A 302-nucleotide genomic window follows, 5' to 3' on the forward strand; every position below is an offset into this window, starting at 1 on the left:
TATTAGGGATATATAAGATTAATTATTTAACTGTAGTTTTATTTTCTAGGGTTTAGTGGATCACGAGTAGACTTTTGCTTGGTGTTTGCTGCATATTTTTACAAAGTATTTTTTGAAAATACTCAATGAAAATGCTCAGTGTGTAGGTACCAATTATGAGTCTTTTTAAAACATGTTTTTTATCGATATGGTGTCAAACAACTAAATCGGTATTGTTCAAAGCAAAGGATTGGTTTAGGAAGGATATGGCTGGTATATTTTTCAAAACCTTGCTGTGTCTACTAGATAAAGTCTTATAATTT

The sequence above is a fragment of the Nanorana parkeri genome, unplaced genomic scaffold, assembly GCF_000935625.1.
Source record: "Nanorana parkeri isolate BGI_ZX_2015 unplaced genomic scaffold, ASM93562v1 scaffold927, whole genome shotgun sequence".
In the NCBI taxonomy this organism is placed as follows: domain Eukaryota; kingdom Metazoa; phylum Chordata; class Amphibia; order Anura; family Dicroglossidae; genus Nanorana; species Nanorana parkeri.